The 13,288-nt window shown below is 56.7% G+C and overlaps 1 protein-coding gene across 1 annotated transcript in view; it reads left to right on the forward strand.

The window, feature by feature from the left end:
• Nucleotides 1–2,097: 2,097 nt before the first annotated feature.
• The window catches only part of CAMKV (CaM kinase like vesicle associated), a 56,091-nt gene continuing 44,900 nt past the window's right edge, over nt 2,098–13,288 (forward strand). Inside the window, exon 1 of the mRNA XM_034777271.1 lies at nt 2,098–2,330. The gene's annotated coding sequence lies outside the window, so the exon portion shown is untranslated. The remainder of the gene's footprint in view (nt 2,331–13,288) is intronic.

Here is a 13,288-nt window from a genome sequence, read left to right on the forward strand (position 1 = left end):
ATTGACTAACGAAGAGTTAGAGGAACTGATAAAATCGTCTACAGAAGACAAAGATGATGATGACGAACAGGAAGAGCCAGGAAGTTGGAATCTTCATAAATTTTCTGAAGTGTTCCAAGCAGCGAAACACTTGAATGATTTAATTTCTGAATACGATCCCTCTATGGAACAAAGCCTCAAAATCACACGTAGTATTACGGACGATTTGAGACTGTATCAAGAAATGTTTGAGCAACTCAACTGACAATAGCGACAGTTACCGATCACCATGTTTTTCAAAGAAAAACAGCCAGCAGCAGATGAGCCTACGCAATCAACTTCTTGAGCTGAACCAGAGCCAACCACTTCGTCTGTGACTCGCTCTCCATCACCCAAGCTCCGTTTCCTGGATTGATATCAAGTCCTGACGACCCCCTGTAATTAAAAATACAGTACTGTAAAATTATATTTTGCATATGTACTCTTTATTATATACTGTACATTACTGTATACATTATACATTTATACATATTACTGTACAGGTTGTATACACAAAACCATGTACAGTATATTGTACTTTATGGGCGATTTAAGTGATTTTCAAGGGTAATTTTGACTATACGCGATTTTCGCCTTACACGCTGACTTTAGAACCTAACCTCCACGTAAGATGCGACTCCACTGTATACAATCCAAACATAAACAAAGGCCAGCTAAAGCAACAAAATTCAGAAAGTGGAATTCTGAGGAAACAATATTCTAATTTATGTCAATGAGTCTAGACAGAGCTAGGTTTTCCCCATCTTACCTACAGGAGGAGCAGAGAGTTCCATTCCTCTAAATCTTCTAGCCTTGGGGCTGACATGGAAGATGGTGGGAAGTTAGAACCCAGGGGAGTTCCCTCTGAAGCACCAGGGTAGGCTGCAGGCCAGCTGGGCCCATTTTGCTTTGGGTTTTGGTGGTTTTTGAGGAGCTAGGGCAGAGCTGTTTGAGACAAGGGCTTTGGAATGGGGCGTTTCCAGGCAGAAGCCAAGACAAATGCGAGGGTGGTTTCTCTAGGCTGTGAGACATAGGGGCAGCATCCATGGGCTGACGGGTAACACAGCCTTCCTCCCTGAGAGCCCATAGGAACCCTAGCCCAGGCTGCTATTGTAGGTGTCCATGAGCCACCACTAGCCTACACTATTCCACGTCTCGCAGTACAAATGAGAGCAGGTTTGCTGCCCAGAAAATGCTGTGTGAAGATGGATTTCCCCTCCTCATAAGTAGTACCTCAGTATAAAGCAGGCTTGGTACCGCTGTGTGGATTTCAGTCTGCTGCAGAGCCCAGAGTCTGTTATTCACACAACTTTATTCCTGCAACAGGCATCCATTTGGGGGAACCTTGGCTCTTTCCACATAACATAACAAGCGCAATGGGGCTGTAGTCCTGACTGTGATCCTGGGACACTACTGACATAAATAACAAACAAGGCCTAAGGATGATTAAATACAGGCCCTAATTTAACAACAGGGAGCTATTCAGCATAAACTAGTGATTAGACCCCAGGGATGACTTTCAGATTCCAATCCCAGCTCTGGCAGTGAGGTAAGGTCCAGCCTTCACTGCTCAGTGCCTCAGTTTCCCTTTCTGTAAAACTAATCTGCCTCCTGGGGGTGTAAGTCAGATCACATTTGTAAGGCACTTTGCCGCTACGCAGGGCTGGTGAATGTTTCAGCACCAGAACAAGTGCCCTAGTGACACTGAAGGCAGGCTGGCGCTGCAGGTGTAGGCTGCCCCCAAAGCTCACCTGCTACAGGTCAAACTGGATGATCAGCGTAGTCCTTTCTGACCCTATGGAGCACCTTGGGTAATCTGCAGTGTCTGTGGGCCCCCCAGTGGAGTTCTGCACCCTGGGAGGGCTCTTCTCCATGGTCCGCACCTCCCGCCCCATTACAGGCGCTGGCAGGCCAGTGACGCCCCCACGCTGCCCTCCCCAGCCAGCTGACCCGTGGCTGCCCAGAGGGAGCTGGGGGCCCCCTGTCTAGGCAGCACCCGCTCCCCCATCAGTGGGAGGAGTCTAAAGTTTGCATGTGACGTCAGCGGGCCCTGGCCCCGCCCCGGGGCGGGCCCCTATCAGTCCAGTCCCTGTAACTTTCCCACGCCGAACTCTAGGGAGATGCTCCAGGTGCCCAGAGCCGGGAGCGCGCTTGGCTCTGTCTGCCCCGCCTGGCCCCCTCAGGAGCCCGCCGCCAAGTGACGTCCGGCTCCCCCAGCCCAGGCACGGCGGGGCGGGCGGCACGGGAGACCTGAGAGTCTGGGGCAGGGCTGAAGGACCCGGTAACTTCCCGCGGCTGGAGCAGGCTTGCAGGTGAGCCCGAGGGGTCGCGGGCGCGGGGCTAGGCTCGGGCGGCGAACTCGCCCGATTTGAAGGGAGGGGGCGCGCCATGCATGCTGTGTGCCCCCCTCCCCGCAGTCAGCGCTGTGTGGAGCCAGGGGCTGTAATTCGGACAGGTGCTCGGCTGCCGGTTCTTCGCGCTGAGAGAGTGACTCTGGTATGAGTCTTTCCCTCCCCCCGGCCAGGGGACAGCAGTGCCCATGGCGCGGGAGGCAGGAAGGCTGCAAGAGGCTCGCTGCGCCTCCCGGGGGACGGTGGCGGGGCAGAGACGAGGAGCTGGAAGCGGCTGGAGCCGAGCACGGGGGGTGCCCGGACAAAGTTACCCGGGGAGGGAGCCTGTGGCGGTGCCTGGGCACTTTGCAGGAGAGCTGCCGCCGCCCCCCCCCCCCCCCCAGTCGCTAGCGGCCTCTTTCCATGCAGCTCGCTGCAGGCGCCCGGTGCAGCATGTGCGGGGGAGGGGGAATGCTCTGTTCTGCTCCGTTCTGGCCAGGAGCTGGCACCGGGCGGGAGCCATCGGGGAATAGTGCCCACAGGCCAGCACCCCGGGCTGTCAGGCGGGGCTACCCCGCAGCCGGAGCGGCGGAGTCCACCTGGCCAGGATCCGGGGGGCTGAGGACTGATCTGCGCCCAGCTCGGGCTGTTTTGCCTTCCATCCCCTCCCCCTAGCTCACCCCCTTGCGAGAGACGTGGCGCTAATTTCCATGACAACCGCTAATGTCACAAATAAAGGGAAGGCGTGGGGGGGGGGGCTGGGCTCCAGCGGGTGTTCAAGTTTTGCCAGGCAGAATGGGGGGGAGGGGGCACGCCCTGGGCGAGGGGTCTGTGTGCGTGGGCCGCGTGCTGTGCCAGCGCCGGTGTGGGGGTGGATGCAGCATGCCTGTATCTGGGGCCATGCCCGCCTGCGCCTGCAGGGGTGTGTCTGCCTTGCTCAGCCTGCGCGGGCAGGGGGCTCGCAGGCTGCCCTCCTGGGGTGGGCAGGTGGTACCTGTGGGATCGTGCCGCTGGCAGAGCATGCAGAGCTGGTGGGGGGACGGCGTGGAGCCATCGCTGGGCAGGAGGGGAGTATGTAATAACAAGTAGATTCTCTTCCCCTCCCCCCCCACCTCCAGCAGGTGCAGCGACAGGGGGTGCTGCCCATAGTTGGTTTCCATCCACTCCAGCAGAGCCTTGCACATGCTCAGGGCTGTGACGTTAGCCACGTGTGCTGTGTTTGGCTCCTGGGTGGGGATGCACATGTGATGGCTATGTATGTAAGAAGGGGGAGGGGTTGGAGTTCTGCATCCCCCTTTCTCCCCATGACTCCCTAGCTGGAGCTATCTCACAAAGCCAGATGCCCTCACCCCTTCCTTGACCTTCGTTCGTAGGGTGTCAGGCCCTGGCTCCTGCCTCAGACCCTCAGTGGGGTTGGGTGAGATTGTTCCATCCTGCCCTCTGCATGTGGCTCTGGCTGGGCTCTGGCCTTCTGCAGAGTCATCTGGGCAAAGGCTGGAAGGTAGGGCCGGGGCAACCCTGTGGTCCTCTGCCCCCTAGCCTTTAATACAGTCTGTCAGACCTCTCTACCTCCGATGGGCTCTGACCCCCGCTGCCTCAGATCCCTCCTGCATCCTGATGCCTTCCCTTGGCCTGAGCTCCCTGCTGTAGCCCCTGGGCCAAGTGGCAAGCCAAGGGCTTGCACTGAAGTGGGGTCTGTCTTGAGGCCAGAACTCACCATCACCTGGGGCTGGAATTAAGGAATGGAAAACATACAGAGAGAGGGAATGAGGCCAAGTAATAACCTCCCATTGCCACTTGGCTTATGGATGACCTAATGCTACCTGGGACTTTGGGGGGCATGTCTGAGCTGCCCAGGATGCTGCAGAGCCAGTGCTAGTCTCCCCTCTTGCTTCCTGGGGCACCATGTCCCAGTTCGTCTCTCACTGGGAGCAGCTGGTGGTGGGGCTGGTGAATTCTCTCGGAGTACTGTGAGTGGTTGTTATTGGGAGCCAGCGATGGTTTGGATGTATTGTTCCTGTCAGAGTTCATGGGCTGGGTTTTCCCTCCCAGTAGCCCCAGCACTGTGCTAGACTGCAGGGAGCGGGAGTGCTCACTGAAGTCAGAGGCTGGCTGGGGCTGGTCTGTTGCTCAGCACAAGCCTTGCCCTGGTTTGGGACAGCTGCTGGAGGGGTTTGCAGAACTCCATGGGCAAAGGCAGTTGGTTTCAGGTGTGAGAGCAGGAGTCAGACTCCCTGCTACCTTGCTGAAGAGCCATCAGTGCCTACAGGCTGGGCCCCAGCCTCTGTGCTTCAGCCAATCACAGACCCATGGGCTTAGATGGGACCGTAAGGATCATCTAGTTTACCCCCCTGCCAAGATGTAGGATTTGTTGTGACTAAAAGCATCCTTGGCCCCCTTAAAATGCCTCCTAATGCACCTAGGAGGCACCGCAGTGTTACTCAGATTCCCCAAATGTCTCTGTCCCTTTAACTCCTTTTCCAGCATGTGACTCATGAGTGTCATGTGGCAGTGAGTTCCATAGGTTATCAGCTGAGCCTCCCTCCTGTTCTCCTGTTATGGGTTAGGGAGGAACCATGTCATTTCCACTAGATCCTGCGGGATCCTTGCAAACCTCAGCCAAGTCCACTCGGAATAATTTGCAGTTCCAGATGCACTGACCCTAGCAGCCCCCAACTCTTTTGTATGTAATGTCCCCTCCCCTCTATCACCCTGACTCCCCCCTATCCCCACTGCCTTATCCTGATCTGTTCTCAACGTTCACCTTTACAAGGACAGGATGTGAGTGCAGGGTTTGAAGTGTGAACAAACCACTGATTTATAAAACAGCACTCCCCCTTCCCCATTCTTTTAATACAGCCCAGCAGCCGACTTTCCTTTTTTCTGCTGTCGTGATTGATGTTGAGGCTATTAGATTCAATAAAGGCTCTTTCCTAGGGTTTCTTTATGATCTGCAGCCATCTCACTTGAGCTCTGTTCTCCTCAGATCTCACAAGCTAAGTAGGGTTGGTCCCTGCTTGATACTTGGTTGGGAGAGCTCTGATGGGTTCCCTGCATGGAGCTCTGCCAATGCCCCTTTAGTCCCAACCTGCAGCCCCCTGCTATGCCAGCCCTGTGCTTCTATCCCATCCCAGCTCTGCCAGTGCCACTCAATCCCAACTTAGCACCCCTGTGGTCTCCATCTTACTCCTTGAACCACCATGAACCATCCCTTTTAGGCTGTTTTGGGGGCTGATATCACAGCCCCATTATTTAGGTCCATCTCGGGGGCCTGATCAGTGGCTGTTGCTCTTCCCTCTGGGTTCAGTCCCTCTCTAGTCTGACGGTGTCAGAAGAGAAGCCACTATTTCTGGAGAGGTAGCCCAAGTGCCGCCCGGAGCGAGCTGTCGCCTCCCGGATACATGTGCCCTTGAGTGAGCAAAATTGCCCTGCTTGCTGCTCCGTTCTCTGGCAGCCACTTGCCTACTTGGAAATGGAAGCAGAGCTCCAGAAAGCTCTAGGCAGAGGCGGCTGCTTATTAATCTCCAAGGTTGGGCTCAGACTGTGACGGCAGGCTGGATGGTGAAAAACGAGTCGGGTGGGGGTGACAGCGTAACAGGCCGGGGCTATGTGTATGGGCTGTGGACAGGTGAGGGCTGGGAAGCTAATTTAAAGCCGCAGTACAGCAGCAGGGATGTTTATGTTGAATCGGGCTCCTTGGCTTGTGAAAGCTGCGTCATCTCCTCATGCCATCCACGCCCTGCCTCCCACTTCCCCAGCTATTGTCTTATGCTGTTGCGTCTTTTCTTAAATTAGATGCTAAGCAATTGGAGGCAGGGGCTTTGTGTGTGTGTGTGTGTGTGTGTGTGTGCATAGCATCCCTTCCCCAGTCTGGTTGGGGGTCTGCTGTAACAGACCGAAGAACATCAACAAACTCCTAACTTGCCTGCTCCCCTTGCCACCCCCAGGACTCTGCTGGCATCACCAGGGTGCAGATCTCTGCCACTCAGTGCCTGTGACCAGAATTATGCTCCTGCGGTGTTGGCTGCAGCTGCCCCACGGTGAATCCCCTGGCTCCTTTGAATTAGCTCTGCCTCCCCTGCTCTCCGTGACACTGCCCTGTGTGGTCTTATCTGTGTGTTCACACAGTGAGCTTCCCACAGAGCCTTAACAAGGATGTTAGCAAAACTGGACCTGCGCCCAACCCCACACAGCCCCTTTTCCCCAGCTAGGCACATGGATGGCCTGGGGCAGCAACCCACATCCATGGGGCCTGGTCATGCTCACTGAAGTCAATGGGAGTGGAGAGCATGTGACCCCTTTTAGGGGGTGCTCAGGATGTGCAGAATCAGGCCCAGCCAAGCCATGTGAGGTGTTACTGGATGCTCTGGAATGCTGCTGTAATATCCGAGTTACCCTGCCCTGGCTCCCCTGAGCCTGTGATTATAGAAACCCAAAAGCTGTCGCGTTTCCTTGGCACAGCCTCTTCCTTTAGAATGCCAAGTGCTGCCTATTGTTCCTGGTTCCATTCTCCTCAAACAGCTGCCAGGTTCTTTCCTGGCTAGTGCCCGTTCTGCCTGGCTGAGACAGTCAGACCTAGCTGGCGATGTTCTCCTTTGCTGTGCGAGGGCCTGGCTCTACATTCACTCTTCGCCTGGCTTCTGCCTCTCTTCCTCCCCCCTGCCCCTGTCCCTAAAGCTGCCATTGGTGGGGCAGTGACTCTGTGCCAATTCCCTCCATATCCAAGTGCATGGGAATGCCACCTGATTTGTGGCTGTGCAAGCCCAACCTAATGTGCATGAGACTGCCCCCTGGTGGAGCAGACTGGAAATGCAGCATCCACTTAAGTAATATTAAAAACTTGAGGTCTTTGCTTTATTGCTTTTGAATTCAAGTAGTACAATGACCGACACAGCCAGGAAATACCCCTGGTGTGTCTCTCTATTCTCTGAGTGGTAGCCGTGTTAGCCTGTATCAGCAAAAACAACGAGGCACCTTAGAGACTAACAATTTTATTTGGGCATAAGCTTTCGTGGACCCACTTCATCAGATACAGATGTTGTTTTCACTATTCTCTTGAATTTTACACGTCCCCCACCTTTTTAATATGGTGCAGATTGTGTTGACAATATCCACCTGCAGCGACAAAATTGTTAGGGTGTGTGCATGCGGAGAACAGTGGTGTGAAGGTGGAGGGGAATTTGAGATTTTGGGATAAGCACGTTAGTTGGCCGTTTCTGCTGAACGTGTGAACTAGTAGACATTATGTTTCAGAGTTAATATCTGGTGAGCCAAAGGGGCATATGCAAACAGTTATCGCTTGGGGCTCTCTGCAAACTCTGGCAGACACCATAAGGCTGGGTCGTGTTTTAAGGGTTTTCTTTGTGACTATAAGGATTTTTTTTAAAGCAAAATTAATCAATTCTGGAACATGATTCAGTTGCAAACCTAGGTGCTGACTCTGTGGGTGCTGTGGGACTGGAGCACCCACAGGGAAAAATTAGCAGGTGCTCTGCACCCACCACCTCCTCCTTCCCCCAGCGTGCCACATCCCTGCTCTTCCCCCTCCCATCACTGCCTGCCTGCCGCCTAACAGCTGTTCGGCAGTGCTTAGGACTTTCTGGGAGGGAGGGGGAGGAGTGGGGACTCGGCACGCTTGGGGGAGGAGGCAGTAAAGAGGTGGGGCAGGGCCAGGGGTGGGGTTGAGCACCCATGGGGCAGAGGTGAAGTCAGCGCCTATGGTTGCAAAGAGTGGCTTCCAGAGCAAATTCTGTGGCCTGGGGATGCACAGGGCCTTGAAAACTAGGTTCAGATTTCCCAGTGATTGTCCCCCCCTCCTTCATTTTTGTTGTCAATGACAGTTTTAAAAGGAGGTCAGATTACTCAGGAGTCAAAAATATTTCAGTCACCAGTTCTTGTGAATTTTATTGTATGTCCCATGTTATTTGTTTTCCTTATAGCCCCAGCTCCTAGAGTCATGTTATCTCTCTGGAAAAAGTTCCTTTCATTCCCTGGCCCCCCTTGGGTGTTGTTTGTCCTTGTCTCTTCGCTATGCCACCTCAGCTGATTCTGGGTTCCATCTCAGCTTCTGGCCTGGTTCTAGCATCTAGCCCCAGCTCTGAGTAGCCCCTGCTGGACCCACATGGGCTCCAGAGGAATGGTGGGGCCTTGCACTCATGGGGAAGGATAGCCCAGTGGTTAGGGTGCTCACTGGGACTTAAGACCTGGGTTTAGTTCCTGTGTCCACTGCAGACTCTCTGTGTGAGCTTGGGCCAGTTGTGTCATCTCTCTCCCATGGGGACAACAGCCCTGCCTGGCTGCCCAGGGGGCTGTGGCGATACAGATGAGACAGACGGTGAGGTGCCCACCTACTAGAGTGATGGAGGCCAGAGAAGTCCCAAAGCCAGATGAGGATTACCAGGCTGCATTGTCTTGCTCCCGCTGCTGTCCCCCTCTCACTAGACGTGTGTCTTTCAGCACCCTGGCCCAGCTCAGTTCTGCCCTGTCCTGCTCTTGTCCAGTCCAGATACTCCCACGCACACCTGTTCTCTTCTGGCTCATGGCCTGCGTCCTCCCATGCCTGGGTGGGGCTCCCTTGGTGTTGCCCTGGAAGGTCGCTGCCCCAGTTCCGCCACTGCCTGGCTCCTGCAGCTTGGGCCCTGGCAAGCAGATGGTTGCCGAATCTGGGCCACTGCTGGCGCTGCCCCTCTGACTAACCAGAGAAGGCAGGCTCTGTGTGCCAGCTCAGCCCACCAGAGTGCCTGGAAAGTGGACTGGTGTTGTGCTCCCCTGCCAGGGCACGAGGGTGAGTCGCTAATTCTGGCTTCCCTACTCCTTATTAGACCCATAAAGTAGCAAAGCATTTCATTACGGGCCTGCGAGCAGCAGGCAATGCGAGCGAGTGCTCCATGCACGGCTCCCTCCGGTGCCATTCCAACACACTGCATCTCGCACACACCCTGCCATGTGCCCAAGCCCCTGGGGCCCCACCTCAGTGCCTAATGCCATCCCTGCTCTCCAGGGGTGTTAATGAGGCACATCCACATAACCCCCATGGAATGTGGCAGGGAGAAAAGAATCTTCTCCCCCACCCGTCCGTTTCCCCCCCCCCTCCCCGACACAGGGCTCCGATGCCTTCCACACGCAGGCAGCTCAGGGCTCTGCCACCTTGCTCTTCTCTTCGTTCCTGAGGGTGGACAGGTGAATGCCAGGCAGGCCCTGATTCCCCAGAAAGGATGAGAGGGGTCCATGGGATGCTGAATGTAGCAGGCAGAAGCCAGATGGGCTGGCTTGTACTTACGGAGCAGGAAGATCCTGAGAGGGCTTGGGGCAGGCTGAGAAGAATGTGGGGGGGTGGGGGGGAAGAGAAAAGCAATTGGCCCAGGCTGAGGGGGCCCATCCTGGGTCCAGCTTTTGCTGGCGCATTGGCTGCCAACATGGCCAACACCAGGGAATTTGAGGGCTGAACACCTGAGTCTTTATGGCTTGAGCTAGAGCCAGACTCTGTAACAGCCCCACTTCCTGCATGACGTGTAACCTCCCCTCCCCATTCATCGGCCAGTGAAACCCACTGTCCCTTCCTGGGGAAGCCAGATGAGGGTATAGGTAGGGGCTGGGCAGTCTGGGCAGATTGCAAGGTGCCAGTCCGGCAGGCTTCCAGGGGACACAGCCCCCCATCCTGGGCAGGGTGCAGGGCAAGTGCCTCCTGCTCCCTGCATACCACAGCTTCCCCCAGTGCTGGGCACAGCCTTCCCCATGGCAGCTCCCTCCAGCAGGGGAGGGCAGGGCAGGATGCATGTGAATTCCAGGCCTTGCAGCTGTGCTGGGGCTTGTCCTGCTGCTTCTGAACCTGTCTGTGAGGTGCAGCTCCCTGCCAGCCTGGCACTATGTGTCCTTTCCCCTCCTGCCCACAAGCTGTCAGCGCCCCTCCCCCAACCAGTCAACCCCTGGTGTCCCTACTTTTCCATTGCAGGCTGTCTGTACCCCTCTTCCCCCAGCACCTGCTAAGAATGGGGCACCGAGATAGTTTAAACTGTTTAATGGGCGCAAATCTGGTACTTCTTAGTCACTGACAAAGCAAAGGAAAAGGAAAGCTCCTCCTGCACAGTTCTGCCAGTGCCCCTCACTCCTGCCCTGCAGCCACCTGCTGGCCCAGCCCTGGGCTCGTCCCTGAGCTCTGCTGATGCCCTTCATTCCTTTCTAGCAGCTTCCCTGTTATCTGAGGCCTGGGCTCCCTGGTGTACACCCTGCCAACTGTGCCTTGGTTTGGGATGTGCCGAGATGGAACAGCAAAATCTCCTTGAGCCCCCTTTGCTTCCCAGGACAGGAGTGAGTGAGGCCATGGCCCCTGCTCCCCCAGCACCACATTCCTCCCTGTGGCCTGTCAGGGATTCACAGGACTCGTGCTCTCTCTTGGCCCTGTGTGGTCCCTGGGAGGAACCCCCTTCAGTGTGACAGCCCTTCTCAGGGGACCACTGTTTCTTGGGGGTTAAGCCGTAGGCTCCTCTGCCTCCTGGAAATGCATCTCTGAGCCCTCAGCATGCCTGTTTTTTGCCGTGGGCCCCCTCAGGGAGTCCACTTGCTCTCGACCCCCGGGGCCTCAATGCCCAGAGGGAATAATGCAACCCTGTTCTCTAGACTGGAGCAACTCTCAGCCAGCGTAAAACAGGAGGGTTTATTGAGCATCTGAACCCAGCACAGGAAACTCTCTGGGCCCTCAGGCCTAGGGGCCATCAGGCCTAGCATCCCTCAGCACAGTACATCTAGGTCTGTCCTGCATCCAGGTGGGCTCTGCCCGCTCTCTCTCTCCAGTCCCGAGCCCTGTGCTTTCCAGCTGGGCATCTGATATCACTTCCCCCCAAGCCTTGCCTCTGTCCACTGTCTTCTATCCAGGTAAACAGGGTTGCCTGGGCCTCCTCTCCCCTCAGCCATCCTTTGTACCCCTCTGATCAGCTGGTTCCAGCCAGGTCACTGGGGTCCTCTCTTAGCAGCCCTTTGTCCTCCTACTGGCAGAACCAGCTGTGACTCCCAAGCGGGCCTCCTGGTCACTGGGATATTCATTCTCCCAGCCTTTGGCTGGGGTCCCAAGTACTGTTGCCGGTCCTCTGTAACAACAAACTCCCTCTCCCATCCCCTCGTTAAAGCAGTAACATGCAGGGAAACTGCGTCCCACCTCCTCTGCATGCAAACCATTGAAAGCCAAGAAAACCCCCCACTTCATCACAGCAGGAACAGAGAGGAACCGAAGGGACTCAGCTACCCCAGAGAGGAACCTGTGGCTGGTTCACGTGGCCGCACCTTCCATTCAGTCCCAGCCTCCTCACTCCACATTGGTCAGATCTTCTTCTGGATTCCCCACCTGCCCCAGAGAGTGGGAGCCTTACTGGGGAGCTTGGATCCTGCCCTAGCTAGATCCTGCACTGGATCCTTCCAGGAGCTGGAATCGCAGTTGGATTCCCACAAGTCATGGAGCCCCAGCAGAGCGGGATATGCCCTGTGAGTCTGGGTGAGCCAGGCTAGCTACCCTAGTGCCCTTTGGGGTGCCCCCGGAGGGCTGAGAGGGAGGACACTGCACATGCCCTCCCAGCCAGCTGCCTGTGGGGTGGTGATGTGGGCACCTGCAAACCCAGACAAGCTCCCGGCGCCCCTGACTTCCCCAAATCTGTGCTGGGGCTGGGACGGGTGAGGAGGCTTGGCCCAGCCCTGACCCTGCAAGCCCAACCCCATCCCTGCTGGGCCTGCTGCAGCCCAGCTTGGCCCTCTGAGTGGGAGTAGGGGGTTCTGGCCTCTCGCTGCTGCTCTCCCTCAGCACGAGGAGCCGGAGTGCAGGCACAAAGCCCTGTCCCCGTGGGAGAGGGGGCTGCCTGGCGCTGCCTGGATACTGCAAACAGCCCTGCCTGGGGAATTGGAGCCTCCCTGCAAGCCCTCCTCTCTGCCTTCCCTTTTCAACCCCTCCCCATCCAGCAGCCCTCACCTTCCCTCTCCTGTACCACTGGGGGGAGTCGCAGCTCCCTGGGCCAGTCATGCATGTGCCCAACCCCCTCCCCTGCAGTCTTGCTAGCTTCCCCCCCATGGCTTTGCTCTGGTGACCCACAATGCTGCTCCCCCCAACAGCGTCTAGGGGTAAGACCCAGCTGCACTGCCTCTATAGCAGGCTGGCTGGCCAGGCCCTCTGTGCTCTGAGTCAGCCCCTGGCTCTCGGCATAGATGGGGACCAGTGCCCCACCCTCTCCCACCTCATTCTCTGTGGCACCTGGCTCTAGCTAGAGGAAGTTGGTGGGAATCTGTCTTGCAGTGCCCTCTGGTGCCTTGGTGCCACTCCCTGCGCCACCCAGATGCCCCGCCTGGGCACTGAGATGCTCACACTGCCCCACTCAGCCCAGGACTCTGGGCAGCGGCAGCTGAGGGGCGTAAGGCTTCCAGGCAGCAGGGATCTGTGCCTGGGGCCCTCCATGGGCAGGGTGGGGCGCAATGGACTTGGAGACTATCTTGCGCATTATGACCAGGGCTCTCTGCCACCAAGCCCATCTTGCTGCAGGGAAAGGCCCCGGGGCCTCTCCTGGAGCCCTGACACAGGCACCTCTCTGCCTGGCCTTTAACCATGCCACCCTACTCCCTTGCCCCAGCACCGGGTAGCCCGGGTGCCCTGCCACAGAATGGGGCAACCACTGGCTTGGCCTTGTGGGGGGTACTGATCTGGGTCGACTGCCACAGCAGTGCCTGCAGCTGTGCCTCTACCCCCTGCAGCCCAGCTGGGCGGTGGGGAGCCTCCTAGCCATGACACAGGGCAACACGGGCTGGGAACCAGAGCCCTTGAGAGAACCACAGGATCTGTCTGTGTCCAGCAGCCTCTGTAATGAATCCTGCAGCCCAGAGACCACCCCGTCCTCCCCCCCTACTCAGGCAGTGTGTCAGACCCTCCTCCTGCCCCTCTCCTGCCAACAGAGCATCTCAGACCCTGC

This window comes from Trachemys scripta, chromosome 7 (genome assembly GCF_013100865.1).
Source record: "Trachemys scripta elegans isolate TJP31775 chromosome 7, CAS_Tse_1.0, whole genome shotgun sequence".
NCBI lineage: Eukaryota > Metazoa > Chordata > Testudines > Emydidae > Trachemys > Trachemys scripta.